This window comes from Dasypus novemcinctus, chromosome 26 (genome assembly GCF_030445035.2).
Source record: "Dasypus novemcinctus isolate mDasNov1 chromosome 26, mDasNov1.1.hap2, whole genome shotgun sequence".
Taxonomy (NCBI): Eukaryota; Metazoa; Chordata; class Mammalia; order Cingulata; family Dasypodidae; genus Dasypus; species Dasypus novemcinctus.
In genome coordinates, this window is record NC_080698.1 from 50,049,414 (window position 1) to 50,068,985 (window position 19,572).

At 51.1% G+C, this 19,572-nt stretch overlaps 1 long non-coding RNA gene across 5 annotated transcripts; it reads left to right on the top strand.

Annotated features, from left to right (window-relative positions):
• Positions 1 to 915: 915 nt before the first annotated feature.
• Positions 916 to 14,104, top strand: LOC131276204 (uncharacterized). Of its 5 annotated transcripts, none has more exons than XR_011647557.1 (3): positions 916 to 1,440; positions 4,473 to 6,151; positions 6,482 to 8,534. It is a non-coding gene; the product is annotated as an uncharacterized lncRNA (long non-coding RNA). The 5 variants fall into 5 exon arrangements; XR_011647558.1 differs by lacking the exon at positions 916 to 1,440 and adding an exon at positions 13,910 to 14,104 and having other exon boundaries at positions 3,945 to 6,151; positions 6,482 to 7,192; XR_009183718.2 differs by lacking the exon at positions 916 to 1,440 and having other exon boundaries at positions 3,945 to 6,008; positions 6,091 to 6,151.
• The last annotated feature ends 5,468 nt before the right edge of the window (positions 14,105 to 19,572 follow it).

The following is a 19,572-nucleotide window of genomic DNA, read 5'->3' on the forward strand; positions in this document are numbered from 1 at the left end:
GAGCACCTAAACACATAAATGTAATCCAATATGATGAACACAAGGGCCATCGTCTGTGCGAAGAGCTCCGGGAGCACAGAGGACGGAGCCGCTCCTCCTGCTGGGCGCCTAGGAAGCCTTCAGCAGGGAGCTATCGAGAATGTGGTCTAAAGAACGTTGAGCATTCTGACAGCGGGAGGAAGGACCAGGCCCTGCACACTAACTCTGCGGGGAACTGGAACTCCGCTCCTCCCGCCCCGCTCCCCACTTCCCTCAAGGCGGAGCAGGGCCCCTGGCTGCAAGGTCGTCCCTCCCCTGCAGCCTGGGGGACGGCGAGCTTCCGGGGGCCACAGCCCCGCCAGGGACTCGCGCAGGAGCCCAGAGAACCAGGGCGCCTGTCTCGAGAGAGCATCAGCGGGTCCAAGACACAGGAAGGCTTGGCTCCAGTTACTAGAGTCTGTTTAGGGTGTCTCCCGGGACTCGGTCCTCCCCACGCCTGCCGCGCTCTCCTCCTCCCCACGCCGGCCCTTCCCCGTCGGGGCGCGGACCACCCAGCAGCCAGGGAGGGGTGGAGCGGCCCCGCGGGCGGGCCCCCTGGCGGAGCCCGGGGGGCCGAGGGCCCAGCCCCGCTGCTCGGCCGACAACTCCCCGCGCACCCCGGGCCGAGCCCCTTTTCCCCTCCGGGCAAAATATGGGGACTGGATTAGATCGCCGGTTCTCGACTGGGATCTCGCCGAGGCAGTGCGAGGTCTGCGTTCAAGTATTTGCGGGCTTCCCCCCCAAAAAAAAGCCGTCCGCGCGGCTCTGCCTGCTGACTCACGCCGCCGCGGCTCTTTGTTCCGGGTTCGGAGTCAGTCAAGCCCGGGTGGTAACACCGGCTCGCGAGCGCTAACCGGAAGCTCTGATTGGCTGCCGGTGACGTAATAGAAGCCAGTGATTGGCAGACGGGCGCTGCCCGCCAAGCCGCGGATGAGGTGCGGGACGGAGCGGAGGGGTCAGGGTGGGCACTGAGGCCCGGGGGTCTTTTTAAGAATTTTAAGTCATCAGGAGGGTCTTCCGCGGTGGAAGCTGCGGCCCGGGCCACCCCGTAGGTCCTCCCAGCTTCTTCTGTGCTGTTGCTTCTGCTCCCGCGTCTCTCCCTCGGTGCCAGGAGGGCCGCGCAGCGACTCGCAGACAAGTGCCGACGCGTCGCCTTGCGCTCCCAGTCCACCGCCCTCTGCCCAGACCTGCTCTCCCGCGCCCCGGGGCGGGCACCCGGCGCCAGCCCCTCGGCAGGGCCCGGCCGGGAGCCAGGACCCCCGCCCGTGCGGCTGCAGACGCCACGACGCGGGCGCCTGCCCTGTGGGGAGCACCGCCAGGCCACGGGGGAGGGGCGCCGCCACCCAAGAGAAAAGCCAACCTGCGAGCACAGTGTTTTCCTTACCAGGAAGAATCGCTAGGGACGCGGGGCTGGCTCACCAGGTGAGTCACGGCGCATTCTCGCCTCCTGGCTGGCTACCAAAAAAGAAGCGCACGCACGCCGGGCCCTGTGGCCTCGAGGGGCAGCGCCGGAGTTTGCAGCGGAGGCTCCGGGTTTGCAGAAGAGAACCGCATCGCTCTGGGGAAAAGCCGCTCGGCCGAGGCGGGAGGTTGGGAAGGGTGCCCGGCTCCCTGCAAACTTACCTTAGGGCTTGGGCCCCTCTCAGCGCCTCTAAACCCACATGTCTCTGAGGCCTCTTCCAGCTCAGGTAGGCTTTCCCACTTAACTGAGCTGGAAGAAGCGTTCTGGTCCTAACGATATTAAAAATACCTGTTCTTGATATGACCAATGTGGCAAAACAGTAAACGTTGGTAGACCTGGATGTCTGGATGTTGGAGTTCTCTGTATGGGTTTTGTATTATTTTTGCAACTGTCCTGTAAGTTTGAAAGTATTTCAGGATAAAAAGTTAATTAAAAAAAAAAAAAAAAAAACAATCACCCTGCCCTTAATTAAGTCTCTCAGCATGGGCTAGGCCCTGTGCTAGGGGCTTTACATCCCTTATTACTAATCTCGAGATTAATCTTGCCAAATAGGCACTACCTACGTTTTAAAGAACAGGAAACAAGTTCCAAAAGATTATGTAACCTGTCCACTGTCACATGATTCAAACCCAGGGCTTTCTGACTCTAAAGCCCCCAAAACATGATATTTTTTTCTTGATTTGCTAATTAGAAAAAAATGTTAATGACTAGCACTTTGTTAATTTTGTTTCCTCACGAGATTTTTCTTCCAAGACTACTGTCAAGTCCCAGCATAACATCCAAACCTCTGGCAAATACATGGTAATGGAAACACCTGCAAACTTGATCCTGAGTAGCATAGCAGCTTGTTTTCTCCCTGAGCCAGGGTCCTTAGGGCTGTGATTTGGTTATTTTATAACAGTATGCATATTTAATTAACCAGACTGATTTTAACCCAACCTAGAAGCAGATTACATCAGTGTATTTTCCTGAGTGCGGTCATGCTTTGTATGCGAGAAATCAGAGTATCAGTGTGTTCTCATCTTCTGCAAAGGAAGCCATGACTTCCAGGTGCTCTGCCACCTAAACAGCTTTGAGCACCCTTGTTTTCTGACTGTGTGAATACACAATTGTTGCATAGAAGAACTTCCTGGACAAAACACAAAGCAAGGGAGGTTCTTTGGCCACCTTAGGAACTCCAACCAGGGGACTGTCGTCTTCTTGTCCTTAGGAATGAGAAATGCTCTTTCCCTTTTTGTGTGTGTCCAGCAAGTTTTCCACCAAATCAAGCTGACATGGGCAGGCCTCTACTCTGCCAACAAAAGCAGTAATTGAGTTCCAGGCTGGCCTTTCAATTAGTTGGCTGGGCCCAGCACAAGATGGGTTGTGCTAGATGGGCAGAAGAGAAAGCACTTTCCCTTAAGTAGCCACAGGCCACAGGCCTCTAGGGGTGGGGGGAGGCTTGCAATCTCCTGGACCTTTCCCCTCTTCCTTTGAAGTCCAAGTGGTGAGCCAGAATCCTTTCCTTATTACTGTGGCGTCATGAGCTGGCCTGGCCACTCCTCACATTCACTGCAGGCTCAGGATCCCAGCTCCTGTCTTCCTCTGTGCCACATTTGAATCCTGCCATCCTCCTGGTGATTGCTCATTTTCATGTGAACAATCATCCTTCAACTGTGTTTTTCAAGACATCTTTACAAACTGATTAAGGTGGCCAGGACCTGGTTACTCTGAAGGCATGTCTCCCACTTTGTAAACGGTCACAGATCTTAAGAGAAGTATGTGCTGGAAAGTTTAAAAATGCAGTTATGCCAATGTTTTGTCCCATTTGATTTGAAAGGTGATGACTTGAACTTTCACTTTTTATTGACAGCTAATCTGACTCTTTAAAGGGTTTGGGGGGCAGCAGATTTGGCTCAATTGATAGAATATCTGCCTACCATATGAGAGGTCCAGGGTTCAAACCCAGGGCCTCCTGACCCTTGTGGTGAGCTCGCCCATGTGCAGTGCTGATGCGCGCAAGGAGTGCTGTGCCATGCAGGGGTGTCCCCCGCGTAGGGAAGCCCCATGCGCAAGGAATGCGCCCCGCAAGGAGAGCCGCCCAGCGTGAAAAAAAGCACAGCCTGCCCAGGAGTGGCACCACACACACAGAGAGCTGACACAGCAAGATGACACAACAAAAAAGAGACATAGATTCCTGGTGCTGCTGACAAGAATGCAAGTGGACACAGAAGAACACATAGCAAATGGACACAGAGAGCAGACAATGGCGGGGGGGGGGGGGGAGGGGGGAAGGGGAGAGAAATAAATAAAAAATAAATCTTTAAAAATTAAGTAAGGGGAAACGGACTTTGGCCCAGTGGTTAGGGCGTCCGTCTACCATATGGGAGGTCCGTGGTTCAAACCCCGGGCCTCCTTGGCCCATGTGGAGCTGGCCCATGCGCAGTGCTGATGCACGCAAGGAGTGCCGTGCCACGCAAGGGTGTCCCCTGCGTGGGGGAGCCCCACGCGCAAGGAGTGCGCCCGTGAGGAGCCGCCCAGCGTGAAAAGAAAGTGCAGCCTGCCCAGGAAAGGCACCGCCCACACTTCCCGTGCCGCTGAGGACAACAGAAGCGGACAAAGAAACAAGACGCAGCAAAGAGACACCAAGAACAGACAACCAGGGGAGGGGGGGAAATTAAATAAAATAAATAAATCTTTAAAAAAATAAAAATTAAGTAAGTAAATAAATAAAGAGTTTGGGCACCTCCAAAAAGGATTTGAGGTGATGTCAGGATGAATACTACTCTGACTTTACAGATTAGAAAACTGAGCATTAGGGCCACATAGTAATTTGCATAATGGGAACATGACTCCAAGTCTAAGAAGTAAGAAGAGGATACTGCAAAATGGGAGTATTAACACCTACCTGGCAAGGTAAGGAAAATGATACAATTTATGTAAAGTTCCAAGCATAACAGAAACCAGTGTTCAACCAGCGTTACCTTCTTTCCTCTCCTGACTTCAAATCCAGTGCTCTTCCTACTGCACCTCACCGCCTCTGAATCACTGGAATTCATCAGCAAGAACATGACATATAAGCCTTATGATTGAGAAAATATTTCCAGTCATTTAATTTGACCCTCACGCCAACCCTTGCAAGGTAGGTGTTGTTATCCCCATTTTAAAGAAGAGGAAACACAGCTTCTTAGAGGACAAATGGCTCCCCCTGGGCTCCTCAGCTGATAAGCAGTAGGGTGGGGATTTGAACCCAGGTCTGACTACTCCAGAAGCCACACCTTTCCCTTAAATCAAACCAGCACTTTGAGTTGATAATTAAGCTTTCAACAGTTAACAACCATAGGAAAAATACGTTTTCCCTTTGGAAGTTAGTACTACATGGCGATATACATAGGAATGCTTTTGCTTATGCCCTGTAAAAGGAGAAATGGAGAAGAGTGTTACTTATAATCCCATATTCTAAGGTTCACATGCTGACCTGACTGGAACAATTTGCTTAGTACGTATGTTAGAAAAAAGCATATTTTACATTTATAAAGAAGTTAAACATTTAAAAAATTTCTCATTCTTTTATTGGAAAGAAATCTCAGGCTTTTTTTTTATCTTCCTTGAATAAAAATATTTGGAAAACATGTGTCGTTCTAGTTAAATAAAACCATTGAAATCTTGACATTTTGGTAGCTGTGACTGTACTAATAAAAATAGGAAAAATATTACCCGCAGACCCTCACTGACCTGCTGAATTGGAAATGGGTCACCTACCAGTGAATCACTTCAATTAGCTTCATATTCTGAAATAGCTCCAATATTTGAAAAACAAATTATTTTTAGCATCTGGTCCTTTCCAAAAGGAAACCTGAAAATTATCTTTGAGTTAAGATACATAATGAGATTCTGTTAAACAACTAGAATGTACTTACAAAAGGAAAATCTTAAATAGAATAATCTGTGCTAGGGTCAAATCACGTCTAAGTACATATTTAAATCATAATGTAAATGAATTTGATAAAAAAATTCAATCAGTGTATTTGAATTAAGGCTTAGATTAGAACTCTACTCATTTGGTTTCAATCAGTTTTCAATATTTAAAAATAGGAAATTGGCCAAGGAGCAGGGGTCAAAAGCTCAAATCCCACAGGGCCAGGGAGGTAATATAAACCAGAGTTTCTTTGCCTGTAAACTGAGAATAATAAAAACATACACCTCATGGTACTGTTAGAAGATTAAATGGGATAATGCCTGTGAAAAAGCACTCAGAAGGGCATTTGTATTGCTGTTAAGACTCTGCAAACTGTACCTACTGTTATTGTGCAATCTTCCCTCAATTGCCTTCTTGGAATGACATCACCAAGTTTTAATAAGCTATTCTTTCTTTCACACACCCTTGATGTACCCACAACTTTTTTTCTTCCCCATCTGTGCTGAAGCTAAGGAATCTGATAAACAAAATGCCAGTGGCCTTATCTAAAGAGGAAACTAAAACAAAATGGGATTTTCTGGCCTCAACACTTTCCTCAACAAACGTTCATGAAAGTTTGTTACATGCAAGGTATGGTTTACCACAGCAGCAATGAATATTGGTTTTGCTTGCCATCAAATGAAGAGAGAAACAAGCCTTCTTCCCATTTCAGAAAGCAACCAACACCGACTGCCTGAGAAGGTCTAGGACAGCACTGTCCATGGAAATCTAACGTGAGTCATATAATCTAAATTTTTCTAGTAGTCACATTAAAAAACTAAAAAGAAACAGGCGAAAGTAGTAGTAATGATATATTTTATTTAACCAATGTATTCAAAGTATTATTTCAAAATGTAATCAATATTTTAAAATTACTAATGAGATACTCGACACACTGGTTTTCATAGATGTCTTTGCAATTTAGTGTGTATTTTACACATCCAGGCCCATTTCAATAGCCGCATGTGTCCAGGGGCCACCACCTCAGACAGCACAGACGTCTTTGGAAAAAAGTACTAACATTTAAATGCTTAATATTTGAACATTTCTTTTATATTACCAAGGCTCTGAGATTTTCCAATGGGAAAAGGTCTGGAAGGCCCTTTTGACTTCAGTACCACCCAGATTCTTCCTCCAAGAATGGGACAAACATGATTCCAGCTGCCATAGCCCTGGGGTTGACTACTGATGGCCCACCGTGGAGTTCTTCTGTGGGAACTACCACCAGCAGGAAGCCACCTCATCCAGGGGTATGCCCCCACAGCCAATAACTGGTTTTTGCCTGGATCCCTTGCCTCAGTTGGGGACAATTCTGAAAGGCCGTCCCAGTTCCAGAACATCCCTTTAGGGTCAGCTGAGGCCTCTACTGCAACTGCATCACAGCCCAACTTCTCCCTCTGCCTGACCCTGCTTCTCTCATTCCCTTACAGCTGTTGTCCCCAAGGGAATTCTCCCTAAACCTGCACCATCTTGTCAGTATGTTTCTTGGGGAACCAACCCAAGAGGAGGGTCCTGGCAGGGTACACTGTGCTTCTCAGGGGAAGCAGCTGAATCAACAGTGAGAACTGTCGTAACTGCTCAAGGACATGATGTCTACGGCCACTTGCCAGGTGATTGGTACATAACTGGAAAGGGAGGGCATATGTAATCACCGCAATTTCTCTCTTAAAAGTTTCTCTAGGTTTAGGATGTATACGTGCATCTCCAACTTCTACAAAAGAAGACTGGATGTCACAAGAGGCACACCATTTCTACCCTGCTTTCTTGCCCACCAGGTAAGGTCTGTAGATGTTCAACTGTATGGTCCCAGCAACCTCTTTGTCACCCACCTCTTGTCTCCGAGAGAGTAACACCATCTCTGGGGCTGGTTGAAGGATTCCACCTTCAGCAAGAGGGTTGGAAACAGTGTAGATAATATCCAGGTATTTCTTAGCATAGCTGTGATAGGGAACAAAGGGCGTATCATATTGTTGACTGTGTCTACGTTCCAAAATCTAGCTTGGCTTAGCGGCCTCTCCTGTCCTCAGGGAAGAGAGGCAGCTCTGTCTAGGTCAAGACCCTAAAACAAAACCCTAGGGAAACGGACTTTGGCCCAGTGGTTAGGGCGTCTGTCTACCATATGGGAGGTCTGCGGTTCAAACCCCGGGCCTCCTTGACCCGTGTGGAGCTGGCCATGCGCAGCGCTGATGCGCGCAAGGAGTGCCTTGCCACGCAAGGGTGTCCCCCGCGTAGGGGAGCCCCACGCGCAAGGAGTGCGCCCGTGAGGAAAGCCGCCCAGCGTGAAAAGAAAGAGCAGCCTGCCCAGGAATGGCGCTGCCCACACTTCCCGTGCCGCTGACGACAACAGAAGCGGACAAAGAAACAAGACGCAGCAAAGAGACACCAAGAACAGACAACCAGGGGAGGGGGGGAAATTAAATAAATAAATCTTTAAAACAAACAAACAAACAAAAAAAACCCTAAATTCTAAGGCAAAGAAAACCTAACAACAATCCTATTCCTTGTTCCCTGTCAACTCCTTATTTTGCTAGCCTTATGCCTTTTCTTGCTTGGTCTTCCTCTTCTTACTCAATTGTAATCAATTTTAGAACGTTTTCATTACTCCCAAAAGAAACCCGTGTTATCCTTCAGCAGTCACCAACAAATCCCACATCTCCCCCAACCCTAAGCAACTACTAATCTACTTGCTGTCTCTATAGATTTGTTTATCTGGACATTTCATATAAATGTGTCCCCTGCTCCCACCCTGCCTTTCGCTTCCTTACACTTTTCCCGCCTGTTCCTCGTAACCTCCCTGTATTATGGCCCTTCTCAGCAGCAGTTTGTGCTGCTGCCTCCCTCCGCCCCTCCTCCCAGCCACTGTTATCTTCCCCCTCCCAGCCGATCGCTGTTCTCCCCGCCTCATTTCAACCGCCCTCATCCCGTATCCGCCCCGGCACAACCTCGGAAACAACCCCCTCTGCCATCAATGGCTTACGTCATAAACCGCAGGTCCGCCCTTGCCTCTGCAGCCAATCCTCAGCTGCCCCGCGGACATGCCCCTCCCACAACCTCCCCGCCTCCATGACACTATAAAACCCCATGTACTTCCCGAATAAAATCAGACCTGCGCATAGACCTCGTCTCCGTGGTTTTTCCTCCATCGAACCGCGCGTCCCCACCAAGCCTTGAGCCGCCCGCTGCCGCCCCGGTCAGGCCGTGGCGTAGGCCCGATCCCCGGCAGCGACTCGCCTGCAGTGACCCGCCTGCAGTGCCGCAGCGGAGGCCAACAGGTGGCGCCCGAACAGGGACCCCAGCTACGGCCCCTTGTCTGGCCAGCCCGCTGCTGACAGCCCTCGCACGGACCCATCGCCGTCCTCCCGTGCCGCCGCTCAAGGTAGGGACTCTCCGGCGTTGCTCCCTTCACCCCCCTCCTGAGCCCTCTGCCGCGATGGGGGCCTCCCTCTCATCCCGTCAGGTTCCTCAAGTCCGCCTGCTCGCTGCCCTCTTAGAGACTCACCACGTGAAGGTCTCTCTCCGTCAGCTACAGCGGTATTGGGACCTTCTCCTACCTTTAACCCTTGGCTCGTCACCTGTGCTCTCTGGAGCCCAGAGACCTATGAACGTTTAATTCAGCGGGTGACGTCCGCTATGGAGCACGATCGCAAGCAGTTTCCCCCCGGCCTTATCCCGACCCTCTTCGCTATCCGCGCCTGTCTCCAAGGTGTGCCCTCCCCTGCCTCCGCTCTCGCCTGTGAGCCTAGCCACCCTCTCACCTGCGATCCTGATGGAGACGATGATACTCGTTCTCTGTCCGCCCAGCTAGAGGCCGCGCTCGAACTGGATCCCCCACAGCCTCCGATCCGGACCCCAACCAACATGGCGACCCCCCGCCTTCTCCCACCCCCCACCGCGTCCTGCAAACAATGCCAACATGGCACACCTCCTCCTTCTTCTTCCTCGGCGCCCTCTTCCCGCCTTTACCCACCTCTTCCTGTCTCGTCGCCATCCGGTCCCGTCCGGATGCCTGCCGATCGCCATTTTCGGCTAAACCGGCAGAGCCTCCGGTGCCATCTTGGCCTGTACCTGGAAATGACGTGGCCACTCCTCCATCTTGGCCCGAGGCCAGAAGTGATGTCAGGCGTGATGTCACCATGCCGCCATCTTGGCCAATCAGGAACACCGTTGCCGCCGCGCCCTCCTGGCCGGCGCCCGGTGGCACCGCCAATGCCTCACCTCCATGGCCCGCTTCACCTCCCGCCTGCTCCAGCAATAGCGGGAGCGTCGTGAATCCTCCTCCGCCAGCGTACGACACCGCCTGTTCTCACCGCTCCCACTCCACCTCTGGCTCAGATGTTCCCCCTCAATCCCGCTCGCACTCCGCAGAGCCCACAAGCGTGGGTCCCTTCTCTCCCAAAGACATCCAAATGGCTCCGCAACGCGATAAAAGAGGATGGCCTTGCCAGCCCTCATGCCCAAGACCTTCTTGAGCGTATGACCATCCCTCGCTGCATCCCTTACGATTGGATCTCTCTAGCCCGAGCGGTTCTCTCCCCCGGGCAATTCATTGACTGGCGAGCCCATCTCAGTGTCCTGATCGACAATCAGATTGCCGACAATGCTCGTCAGGGTGTGCATTACCCTGCAAACGCATTTCTCGGGTTCGGCCCTTACGGCGATCCCAGCGCCTACACTGCCACCCCGCCTGGGTTTTTCATCCAGCTCCGTGACTGTGTTTTCCGAGCCTTCCGTTCGTGCGCCGCGGCCGCCCCAGAGCCCCTCGTGAAGCTTTTCCAAAAACCCGAGGAGCCGTTTAACGAGTTCGTAGCTCGTGTGCAGGCCGCTGCAGAGAGGCGAGTCGTCGGCAATGCAGCCCGCGAGTCCTTCGTTAAGGACATCCTGCAGGAGGGGGCTAACCCAGCTTGCAAAGCCATCATTCGTCCCCTTCGTGACAAGCCGCTCCAAGACTGGGTCCTCGCATGCTCCGGAGTTTCTGGGCAAGCATCTGCGCTTGCAGCGGCTATTGTCGCGGCAGTCCAAAACAACCAACACCTGCTTCCGCTGCGGCGAATTGGGCCACTTCGCTCGGGAGTGCCCCAACCTTCCGGCTCTGCCACAACCCGTAGTCCAGCCTATGGTGCCACCACCGCGCCCTGTTCCTGCCGCCCGGCCGCCCTCCACCCCCTGCCCGCGCTGTGGAAAAGGGTATCATTGGGCTCGCGATTGCCGTGTCCGAGACAGCCTTTAAACGGGCAGCGGGGCAAGCCTCAGCCCCGCCATCAAGAGGCTCCAATCGCCCCGCGCCAGCCCCGCCCGTAGGCATCCACTGGTCCGTTCCCATGTCGCCCGCTTTCGCAGCCGCGCCTCACCATCAAGGTCAATGGAAAGTGGATGGACGGCCTTCTTGACACCGGCGCCGAAATCTCCTGCATCCACTCTCCCAAGCTCGTGACTTCCCACTCACAGCCGGACCCGTCATCGTAGGCGCCACAGGCCAGTCCTCCTCGCAACAGGCGGCTGAAGATCTTGCCTGGCATGACACCGATGGACGGTCAGGGGTTCTTCCGTCCCCTGGTTCTCAAGGATATCAAGCAAGTCCTTTGGGGCGCGACATTCTTCACCAGTCAGGCGCCGTTCTTTTTACTTCGCAGCCATCGCTGCCCCCCCAATAGTTTTGGCCGTTGCTCGTGTTCGACCTCCAGCACCCGTTCCTCTGCAATGGGACACAGAGGAACCCATGGTTGTGGGTGGTGGAGCAATGGCCTATGACTGCCCCGAAACTAGCTATTCTTCAGGACCTCGTGGAAGAGCAGCTCCGTGCTGGCCATGTTGAGCCCTCCACCAGTCCATACAATACTCCCATTTTTTTCATCATCAAAAAATCTGGCAAGCCACGCCTCCTCCACGACCTGCGAGAGGTTAACAAGCACATCAAACCCATGGGCTCTCCTCAGCCCGGCATGCCTCACCCGTCAGCCTTTCCGCGAGATTGGTATGTGGCAGTCCTCGACATCAAGGACTGCTTCTTCTCTATCCCCCTGCATCCGGATGACCGCCCACGGTTCGCCTTTACTGTTCCCCAGCCCAACCACCACCGGCCTGCCAAACGGTATCAGTGGAAAGTCCTCCTCCAAGGCATGAAGAACAGCCCTGCCATCTGCCAGCTGTTTGTGGCTACTGCTATTGAGCCCTTAACCTCCGAGGCCACTATCGTGCATTACATGGATGACATCCTTGTAGCCCATCCGAGCGAGCCAAAACTACAAGCTATAGTTGCCAGTCTTCTCTCCAATCTGAAAGATATCGGTCTTCAGATCAACATAGAGGAAAGCCGTTTTCCACCCACCGTTTCAATTCTTGGGCTTTGAAATCTCGGGAAACGGTCACGCCCATGGCGCCGCTTATAAACATCCCCAAAACCATGACGCTCCATGATCTCCAACTGCTTTGTGGCCAGCTCAACTGGCTGCGCCCGTCGCTGCCAGTCACCACACATCAGCTGCAGCCTGTTCCAGCTCCTTCAGACCACTGGCCCACCATCACAGGCACCCACAAAGAGGGTCACCCTGTCGTATGAAGCAGAGTGCGCCCTGAGCTGTGTCAACTCTGCCCTAATGGACTGCTTGCTCCAGCGAATAGACCCAGACAAGCCATTTGCAGGACTTGGTCCTTCCCACCCGTGGGACCCCCACTGGCCTCATCTGGCAGGACGGTCCACTCCTGTGGGTCCATTTAGCCAAAAGCAAGCTTCGCAAAATCACCCCCCAATCCGTCCTGTTCACAGCAGCTCGCCATCGCCCTTGTTGAGCGCTCCACCCACCATTACGGGCGTCATCCAGATGTCATCATTTGGCCCCTTACAACTCAGCAGGTCACTCACTTGCTAAAGGACTCCATAGATATGCAGGCACTGTTCCTCCTATTCTCCGGCCCATTTTTCGATAATCACTTCCCCCAGCACCGCCTCATACAAGGCCTCAGCACGCTCCCCGTCGCAGCTCCTGACCATTTCCCGTTCCAGTCCTCCAAGCCACTCCCCAACGCCGCCATCGCCTTCAACTGACGCCTCCAAGCACTGCCTTGCTATAGTCCTCTACAAGCCAAACTCCACACAACCCCTCTGCCACACCGCCGACATAGCAGCTCTGTCCAAGTGGCCGAATTGAAAGCCGTCACTCTGGCTCTCCAATACCTCCAGGACCAGCCAGTAAATATCTTCACGGACAGTCTCTACTGCCTGCAGGTCTCTCGTATCCTTGCCTTTGCGGCCTTCCTGCCGCCTTGCTAGCATCGGGCAACCGGGACATCAACCTGGCCTTAGCTGACCTTCAACTCCTCTTAGAGAGGCGGCGACAACCCTGGTTCATTGCCCATGTTAGGAGCCACTCAGGCCTCCCAGGCTCCTTGGCTCACGGCAACCATCTCGCTGACCAGGCCGCCCAAGGTGCTTCCATCAATGCCCTCAGCCCCGCAGCTGCCGTAGGAGGCATATCAACCAGGCAAAGACCTTGCATGCGCGCTTCCATCTTGGTGCGCCCGCCCTCCATCGACTCCTCCCAGAACTTCCCATCGAGACATGCAAACATCTGGTGCGTGCGTGCCGCTCCTGCGCACCTTTGCTGCCCCTGGGGCCACTCCAGCCCCAGGGTGTCAACCCGCGCGGATTGCGGCCCAACTCTAGATGGCAATTAGATGTCACACATGTCGCTTCCTTTGGCCGATGGAAGTTCCTTCATGTTGCCATCGATACGTTTTCGCACCTCTGCTATGCCGTCGCCCTCCCGGGAGAGTCTGCCAAGTATGCCACTCAAGCGCTCCGGGAAGCCATCCTCTTCATGGGAGTCCCTTGGGACATAAAGACAGATAATGGCCCCTCCTACCGCAGCGCCGCCTTTGCCGAGTTTGTGAAGCTCTACAACATCACCCACCACTTCGGCATCGCATACAACCCGCAAGGCCAAGGACTTGTTGAAAGAATTCACCAAACCCTCAAGATCCTCGTCCAGAAGACTAGAGAGACTCAACCCCGCCTCACCCCACGTGAAACCAAGGACTTGTTGAAAGAATTCACCAAACCCTCAAGATCCTCGTCCAGAAGACTAGAGAGACTCAACCCCGCCTCACCCCACGTGAAACAGTCACGCAAGTGCTCATCCAGCACAACCTGATGACCTTTGACTCTGAGGGGCTTTCGCCCGTCCACAAGCACTGGGGGCCCTCTTACCGGCCCACTCCGGCCCCTCTCGTCCTCTGGCGCGACCCGCTCACTAGCAAGTGGACCGGACCAGCGCTCCTTCTCACCCAAGGGCGAGGATTTGCCTGCGTCTTCCCGGAATCTGCACCCCAGCCTGTCTGGATCCCCTGCTCGTCTTGTTAAGCCCTTCACTCCACACGGCCCTGCCGACCTTCCACCTCCCAACCCTCTTCCCCCTGATGATTCCCCCCTGCCATAATGATGGCCCCTCTCCGCACCTCACCCCCCCGTGAGGTTTTTTCTCCTCTTGTCATTGCAGATGACGCCTCCAGTCGCCCAGTCGAGCCCGCCTGAGTCTGCCCCCTCCGCGCCATCACCCGCAGGGACCACGCCAGCTCTCTCCCGCCCGCGAGCGACGTCGACGTCGTCTTCTTGTCCGCCGCTTGAGCCGTCTCTCCCTCGAAGATGCCTCCATCGAGCAGCAAATTCTCCAGCTTCTCCATCATGCTCGCGCCTCCCCTGCCCAGCGCCCTCCTACCTACCCCCCCCTCCTACACCTTCTCATCATTATGCTCTCCTTAGCCTCCTCAGCCCAGGCCAGCCACGCCCCTTTGGGCCGCCCTTCTTCAACCGCCTGGTTTCCTCTTTCTCTCCCCTCACTCCCCACCTTCCCCACCATGTACTCCCCCCAACTGCGACTTCCTCCAGAAAGCTGCGACCCCCCTCGCCCTTCCTGTCTCCTCGTCGTTGCCAAATGTCTCCATCCCTATTCCCCTCGCACAGCTGTCCTAGTCCTCTCCCAAAGCCATCCCCTTCCCGAGGAAGCCCGGGCACGCCCAGGTGTGGCTCACGAAGGTGGCAAGAGGCGGCCATCGATAGGGGCCCATCGTGGCCACCTCGAGCTGCGGGTACGGGTTCTCTGCCCTCCGCATGGGGAATCGGGCATTTCAGCCGCCCTCCCCTCTGCTCACGCCCCCCTCGTGCCCCCACACCCCCTGCCGGTAGCCCCTCCTCGTTCCTTTCTCTCCTATTTCCCCTCCTCTCAACCCCCCTCATCTTTCCTCCCTACAAAATGTCAATCCTGCAAAATCTGCGCTTTCTTCAAAGCCGCCAATGGTTCTTATTTTTGAAAGAGGGGAGCAATTGTCCCCTGCTCCCACCCTGCCTTTCGCTTCCTTATACTTTGCCCGCCTGTTCCTCGTAACCTCCCTGTATTGTGGCCCTTCTCAAGCAGCAGTTTGTGCTGCTGCCTCCCTCTGCCCCTCCTCCCAGTCACTGTTATCTTCCCCCTCCCAGCCGATCGCTGTTCTCCCCGCCTCATTTCAACCGCCCTCATCCCGTATCCGCCCCCGGCACAACCTCGGAAACAACCCCCTCTGCCATCAATGGCTTACGTCATAAACCGCAGGTCCGCCCTTGCCTCTGCAGCCAATCCTCAGCTGCCCCGCGGACATGCCCCTCCCACAACCTCCCCGCCTCCATGACACTATAAAACCCCATGTACTTCCCGAATAAAATCAGACCTGCGCATAGACCTAGTCTCCGTGGTTTTTCCTCCATCGAACCGCGCGTCCCCCAAGCCTTGAGCCGCCCGCTGCCGCCCCCGGTCAGGCCGTGGCGTAGGCCCGATCCCCGGCAGCGACCTCGCCTGCAGTGACCCGCCTGCAGTGACCCGCCTGCAGTGCAGCAGCGGAGGCCAACATAAATGGAACAATACAATACATGACCTTTGTGTCTGGTTCCTTTCACTTAGCATAATGTTTTCAAGGTTCATCCATGTGGTAGCACGTATTAGTACTTCATTCCTTTTTACTGCTGAATCATATTCTACTGTATAGATTTACCACATTTTGTTTATCCATTCATCCATTGGTGGACATTTGGGGTGCTTCTGTATTTCGACTATTATGAATAATGCTACTATGATCATTTGTGTACAGGTTTTTGTGTGGACATATGCTTTCAATTTGCTTGTGTCTATATAACTAGAAATAGAAATGCTGGATTATATGGTAACTCTATGTTTAACTCTATGTTAACTACAGCCCAAATGGGCTGTACCACTTTACATCCCCATCAGGAGTGTATGAAGATTCCATTTTTCTCCATATCCTCAGAAATAGTTATATCTTTTCCAATTTTTTTTTTCTTAGAGAATTTATGGGTTCACAGATCAATCGTGCATAAAATACAGGATTCCCACACACCACCTCACCATTGGTGTGAAACATTTGTTATAATTGATGATAGCAATTTTTTGTAATTGTACTATTTTTAAAACAGTAGTTACCTTTGTTACAACTGATAAAAAATTATTAAAATAGTACTATTAACTGTCATCCATAGTTTACAATATATTTTTCCATACACCAAACTATTATTAACACCTTGTATTAGTGTTGTACATTTGTTGTAATTCATGAAAGGACATTCTTATACTTTTACTATTAACTATAGCCTACCATCTACAACAGAGTTCACTGTGTTATACAGTCCTATGTTTTCTTTTATTTTTATCTCCCCCTCCCCCCCCGTGGCTTTTTTTGTGTGCTGTCTGCTCTCTGTGTCCATTTGCTACACACTCTTCTGTGTTTTTGCTTGTTTCCCTTGTTTTGTTTTTTTTGCACCACCTTGCTGAGTCGGCTCTCCATGGCCCTTGTGGGCCGGGTGGCGCTCCGTGGTGTCTGTGGGCTGGGCAGGGCTCCGTGGCGCTTTGTGGCTGGGCAGGGCTCTGCAGCGTGCAGGTGAGCCTGCCTTCACAAGGAGGCCCTGGGATGTGAACCCAGGGCCCCCCATATGGTAGATGGGTGCCCAATTGATTGAGTCACAGTCACTTCCCCCCTATGTTTTATTTTAAATTTTTATTCTAGTAACATATATAACCTAGTTTTCCCCTTTAACCACATTCAAACTATATAATTCAGTATTGTTAATTACACTCACAATAATGTGCCACCATCCATTTCCAAAACTTTACAATCAACCCAAATAGAAATCCTGTACAAATTAAGTCTTAACTCCATTCTCTAACCCCTCTCTATCCCTGGTAACCTATATTTGAGACTCTAACTCTATGAATTTGCTTATTACAATTAGTTCATATCAATGAGATAATACAATATTTGCCCTTTTGTGTCTGACTTATTCAACATAATATCCTCAAGTTTCATCCATGTTGTGGCATGCATCAGAACTTCATTCCTCCTTTTGTTTTTTTTTTTAAAGATTTATTTATTTATTTATTTATCTCCCCATTCCCCCAACCCCGGTTTTCTGTTCTCTTTGTCTATTTGCTGCGTCTTCTTTATCCACTTCTGTTGTTGTCAGCAGCAGGGGAATCTGTGTTTCTTTTCATTGCGTCATCTTGTTCTGTCAGCTCTCCATGTATGCGGTACCATTCCTGGGCAGGCTGCACTTTCTTTCATGCTGGGCGGCTCTCCTTACGGGGCACACTCCTTGCGCGTGGGGCTCCCCTACGTGGGGGACACCCCTGTGTGGCAGGGCACTCCTTGCGCGCATCAGCACTGCGCATGGGCCAGCTCCACATGGGTCAAGGAGGCCTGGGGCTTGAACCGCGGACCTCCCACGTGGTAGACGGACGCCCTAACCGCTGGGCCAAGTCCGCCGCCACTTCATTCCTTCTTATAGCTAAATATTTCATTGCATGCATATACAAATTTTCTTTCTCCGTTCATCATTTGATACACTTGGGCTGCCACTATGAACATCTATGTGCGAATATTTGTTTGAGTGTCTTCAATTCTTTTGTGTATATAGTAGTGGGATTGCCAGGTCATATGGTAATTCTATATTTAGCTTCCTGAGGAATTGCCAAACTGTCTTCCACAGAGGCTGCTCCATTTTACATTCCCATCAGAATGAGTATTCCTATTTCGCCATATCCTCTCCAACACTTGTGGTTTTCTTTTTTTGTTTGTTTGTTTTAATAGTAGCCATTATAGCGGGTATGAAATGATATCTCATTGTGTTTGTTTTAAGATTTATTTATTTATTTATTTATTTATTTATTTCTCTCCCGCCCCCCCCAGTTGTCTGTTTTCTGTGTCCATTTGCTGCGTCTTCTTCTTTGTCCGCTTCTGTTGTTGTTAGTGGCATGGGAATCTGTGTTTCTTTTTGTTGCGTCATCTTGTTGTGTCTGCTCTCCGTGTGTGTGGCGCCATTCCTGGGCAGGCTGCACTTTCTTTTGTACCGGGCGGCTCTCCTTACAGGGCGCACTCCTTGCGCGTGGGGCTCCCCTACGCAGGGGACATCCTTGCGTGGCAGGGCACTCCTTGTGTGCATCATCACTGTGCATGGGCCAGCTGCGCACGGGTCAAGGGTCAAGGAGGCCTGAGGTTTGAATCGCGGACCTCCCATGTGGTAGACGGATGCCCTAACCACTGGGCCAAGTCTGCCGCCTGTAATATTCTTTAAAGGTCAGGAAGTGTGAGTCCTCCACCTTTGTCCTTTTCAAGATGGCTTTAGCTATTGGAGTCCCCTTACTCTATCATATAAACTTGATGATTGGCTTTTCCATTTCTGCAAAGGAAGCTATGGGAATTTTGACTGGAATTACCTGGAATCTATAAATTGCTTTGGGTAGTGTTTTAGTTTGCCAAAGGGGCACTAATGCAAAGTACCAGAAATGGGTTGGCTTTTACAATGGGGCTTTTATTTAGGGTAAAACCTTACAGTTCCAAGGCTGTAAAATGTTCAAATCAAGGAACCATCAGAAATGCTTTCTTAATGAACTCAGCTGCCATATGATGAAGCAAGATGGCAGGCGATCTCTGCCTAGGTTTCTGCTGTCCTCTCCTGGCTTACCATCTCCTGGAGCCCAGCTCCTGGAGCTCAGCTGTGAGTAACCAGGTAGAGGACTTGTCTCTTTCAGCCTCCTGTCTCAGTCTTGGCTGATCTGCTTTCTTCCTGAGTTCAGGTGTGATCTATCAGGCATATGGCTCTTCTCTCCAGCCTTGAGCTACTCCGTGGCCCCACCCTCTCAGCAGCCTCTGTCTGTAGCTCTGTACTGTGCTGGTTCCAGACTCTGGGGCCTCTTTCAGCCCTTGGAACTTCTCTGTATTTCTGCAGTCCTCTCTTACATGGCAGGATCAGTATGGCAGAGCTTCCTTTTCCATGTGCATCTCTTTCTCTGTGTCTCTTTCTATAAGACCCAGCAAGAAGGCAGAGACTCCACCTGAGTCACACCTCACTGATACAGTGTGGATCTCATACCCACAGGAAGGGATTAGTTCAGGAACATAACCTTTCTCTTTGGGAGTCACCAAATTCAAGTGGTCACAGGTAGTATTGTTATTTAGTCTAAATGATATTTAGTCTTCCAATCTGTGAACATGTACTGTCCTTCCATTTTTTTAATATCTTTTTTGCTTTCTTTTAACAATGTTTTATAGTTTTCTGTATATAGTGTTTATATCCTTGGTTAAATTTATTCCTATATATCTGATTCTCTTAGTTGCTATTGGGAATGGAATTTTTTTCTTAATTTCTTGTTCTGATTATTCATTGCTTGTACATAGAAACCCTACTAATTTTGGGTGTTGATCTTTTACCTGGACACTTTGATGAATTCATTTATTAGCTTTAGGAGCTTTGTCATGGATTTTTCAGGATTTTAAAAATAGGATCATATCATTTGCAAACAGGGAAAGTTTACTTCTTTTCCAATTTGGATGCTTTTTATTTCTTTTTCTTTCCTAATTTCTCTGGCAAAAACTTCCAGTACAACATTGAAAAATAGTGGTGACAGTGGGCATTCTTGTCTTGTTTCTGATCTTAGAGGGAAAGCATTCAGTCTTTCACCATTAACTAGGATGTTAGCTGTGGGCTTTTTATATATACCCATTATAATGTTGAGGAAGTTTCCTTCTATTCCTAGTATTTGAAGTGTTTTTTTAAAAATAAAGCATGCTGTATTTTGTCAAATCACTTTTCTGTGTTGAGATGATCATGTGTTTCTTTCCT